Below are 4,322 nucleotides of genomic sequence, written 5' to 3'. Positions count from 1 at the left end.
GCAAAGGATGGAATCAGCAATTTAGAAGACAAGATAACAGAAGCACAGAAACAGAGCAGCAAAATGAAAAGAGGCACAAAAAGGCTGAGGAAATTCTAAGAGACCTCTGTGACAACATGAAGAGAAATAACATCCACATCATATGGGTTCCTGATGGAGAAGAGAACAAACAAGAGGTAGAGTGAATACCTGTTTGAAGAAATTATAAGTTTACATTTCTCTAAAGTGATGAAGGAAAAGGTCACACAAGTTCAAGAAGCACAGAGAGTCCCATTAAAGAGGAACCAAAAGAGGCCTACACCAAGACACATCATAATTAAAATGCCAAAGTTAAAGAGACAAAAAAAGAATACTAAAAGCTGCAAGAGCAAGGCAGTTAATTACCTACAGAGGAGCCCTCATAAGGATGACATCTAAATTCTGAACAGAAACACTTGAGACCAGAAGGGATCGACAAGAAACTTTCAAAGTGATGCAACACAAGAACCTACAACCAGACGACTTTATCCAGCAAGGCTATCATTTAAAAATGAAGGAGAAATAAAAAGTTTCCCAAACAAACAAACAAAAAGAACTCAAGGAATTCATTACAGCCAAGCTAGTACTGCAAGGAATGTTAAGGGGCCTGCTATAAAAAGAGCAAAAGAAAAGAAGAAATTAAAAAAAATAAAATATAAAACAATTCTATGCTAAATTAATTCCAATGAGATACATAACTATTGTTACTCCTAACTCTGTTTCCTATATCTTCTTTTGTGCTATTATTTTAACTTATATATTACAAATTACATCTATATATGTAACAATCCCAACAATACACATTGATAGTTATTAGTTTGTATGATTTTATGTCTTTTAAAGACGCCGAAAGTGAAAAAGTAAATGTATAGGGTTTATTATATTAACATTCTCTTTTACAATTTCTGGTTTTCTTTATTCTTGTAAGTTCAAGATAATATCAGATGTAATATCTTAATTTCAATAAGCTTTGCCTCCACCTATCCATTGTATTCTGTTATTGTTAAATAAGTTATAATTATATATAGTATTTATAATATACATAATTTTATATTATAAACCCTGTTATATAATTATGTACATATTTTCATATACAATTGCTTTATAGAAGATTTGAAGAAGACTTGACTTAGGGTGATGAATGTATAATACAATATAGAGATGTTATATTAGATAAATGTACAACTAAACGTATAATGTTATTAACCAATGTCACACCAAAATTCAAAAAAAGTATTTTACAAAGACAATTGCTTTTCAAATCAGTTAAAAGAAGAAAGGAAAGAGAACTGCATTTATACTGTCTTTTATAATTACATAATACCCTTACTGTGCTCTTTGTTTTCTATGTTGATTTGTATTACTATCTGGGGTCCCTTACTTCCTGATTGGAAAACCTCCTTTTGTATTTTCTGTAAAGTCAATCTGCTAACAATCAAGTGTCTTCAAGTTCCCACACTCTGTTTCAAATAAAGTCAGTTCTTTTGAGGAAAGCTTCAGAGATCTCTGTGTTTAGGGACTGCCTTTCACCCTGGACAAATATCTCTGAGCCACTGCTCCCTCTTCTGGTCAGAGGTGCTGGCCTCTGGTCTTCTCCACTTGCTTCTCCCAGCTTGGAAAACCCATCCTACTAGTGAGCCAGAGTGGGGTGCTTAAGCCCACAGATCTCAGCCCACTATGTGTGGGCTAAAAAGCCTTCACTTTAAGACGGGGCTGGGTGGAGTTAGTTGCCCCATCTTCTGGTCACACAAACCAGGAGTTTAGTTTCTGCAACTCAGTGTTGGAGGGGATGAGATATACTGGTGGCCTGCCCCTCCCAGTGAGAAACCTCGCCCTGCTTGAACGATGGGAGAAGAGGGAGCTTTGAAATCTTGTTGATCATGCCTATCAGGATTGGAGCTTTTGTCAAACTGAACTATACTGCTCACAAAAATTAGAGGATATTTAAAAATGAATATGAAGCAATAAAGTATCCCCTAATTTTTGTGAGGAGTATGATTGTGAAATCTTGTGAAACCCATGTATCCTCCCATTGGCAAGGCTCTCAGCAATTTCTTTTATGGTTGTTATTGCTTTGTACTCTGTGCTTTCAGTTTCACATTAATTTAAATCCTCTACTTCTACTTTATGCATGTTAGGAAATTGGTGAAGCTCCATGACATTGGTCAAGTGAATTAGAAGTCCAACCATCGGTGAAAGAGAAGTAACAGAAACCACTTCAACCTAAACTGAGGAGGAAAAGGCAGATAACAACATTACTTTCTAATCAAAGCAGCTTTCTCTCCACCTCTAAATGACCTGTACTCTGGGAAATGGAGCCTAGGATAACATTGGGGTAAAGGTGGGAAGGATTTACAAGGTCAGGTTTTTTTTCTAAAAAATGACCAGCGTGAAGACAGGTTGCAGCTGAGCCCTGCGTGTGACAGGAGGTTGGGTGAAATCCTGACACTATCAGGTGGCAGAGTATCCCTAGTGTCCTGCTGTGTTTGCTTAAAATTAGGCACCAGTAGATATTGGCTAAACTAAGAGTTTGAAATGCATTTATTGGATTGTCTTTCTCTCTTCCAACATTGTCTGTGTTGGCTGCAGACACAGATTATCATTGTGTTTAGTGAAAATTGCTCAGTTCGAATCTGACTGCAGCTAAGACACTGAAATGGCTACAAATATGTTATTTTCCTGAGAAATAAAGCATAGTAAATGAGATGCTGTGTACATACCACCCAGCACTGTTTCAGACCATGAAAGAAAAACCTGAAACCCGGAGCGAAACAAAAATTTCAGGAACACACCATACTTTTTAATCATACATATAAACTTTATTTCAAAGTAGATTCAGCCTGATCAGGCAGTGGAGCAGTGCATAGAGCATCAAACTGGGATGTGGAAAGACCCAGGTTCGAGATCCCAGGTCACCAGTTTGAGCACGGGCTTATCTGGTTTGAGCAAACCTCGCCAGCATGGACCCAAGGTTGCTGGCTTGAGCAAGGGGTTACTCAGTCTTCTAAAGGCTCGCAGTCAAGGCACATATGAGAAAGCAATCAATACACAACTAAGGTGTTGCAACGAAAAACTGATGATTGATGCTTCTCATCTATCTCCGTTCCTGTCTGTCTGTCCCTATCTATCCCTCTATCCCTCTCTCTGACTCTTTCTGTCTCTGTAAAAAAAAAAAAAAAGAGTAGATTCCTTCTTTTTGATGTAATCCAGGTTCTGGTTGCCAGATGGGAGCAATGTTGGGGCTGGATGAAAATGAAAAGGGACCTAAGAAGTACAAATTGGCAGTTACAGAACAGTCACAGGGATGTAGAGTACAGCATAGGGAATATAGTCAATATATTGTAATGATTATGCAGCTGTCATGTGGGTACTAGAACTATGGGGGGTATCACTTCTTAAGTTATATAAATGTCTAACCACTATGGGGTACACGTAAAGCTAATATAATATTGAATGTTAACTGTAATTGAAAACAAAATGTTTTAAATGAAATAAAAAGTAGCTCCCATTCACTGCATTCAATTTTTTAGTGGCAACTCCCTTTTCACCCCAATAGGCAGAACATGGCCCCACTGCTTTACTAAAAAGTTTTCTCTCTAAAAAATCTATGTGCTACATCACTAAAACCAACATTTTGATCACCTGACCTCTCTGTGCTCTTGTGCAGTTTTATTCTTGCTTTCTGGGAACTCTGCCTCTGAAATCTTTGGCTCACTAACTACTTTTCAGACAGCAAAAAAAAAGTGCCTGTCCTTTTATTTCAATTTGGGGTCTAATCAACCCAACCAATAACTACTTGGCTGAAATATCTGGCATGATTTTCAGCTTCTAAACAGAACCATTGATATCCAGAGGACCAGACACAGGAGGAACTTGCAAAGCAAGGACAAGAACAACTGATAACTTGTCCCATCTGCAGCACCCGAGACATGTAAGTTCGCCCCTAAACTTGGTCTTCCATGTGCATCTTTTTGAAACATCAGCAGCAACTACCCATGCCCAAATACACCCCATTTTGGAGTACAGGCCCCGTATTGGCCAGCAGGGAGGCAGTGGAAGGCTAGAACCTGAGCCAGGCTGCAGGAGCTCCACACCTCTGGATCAGAGGCTACATACAGCAAAGTGACCAGAGCAACTGCACTTTGTCACCGGGATGAGCTGCCCTCATGCACACACCCAGGGCTACACAAAAGCCCTGCAGGGGAGGAAGAGAAACACATCCTAGTTCAAATGCCCAAAAAGGCTGATGTTCTTCCCAGGACTGATGGAGTAAACCCCATCTGCGTGCTGAGTCTGGGTGGAGT

This window comes from Saccopteryx bilineata, chromosome 3, assembly GCF_036850765.1.
Source record: "Saccopteryx bilineata isolate mSacBil1 chromosome 3, mSacBil1_pri_phased_curated, whole genome shotgun sequence".
Lineage (NCBI taxonomy): Eukaryota > Metazoa > Chordata > Mammalia > Chiroptera > Emballonuridae > Saccopteryx > Saccopteryx bilineata.
This window is presented reverse-complemented; position numbering follows the sequence as displayed.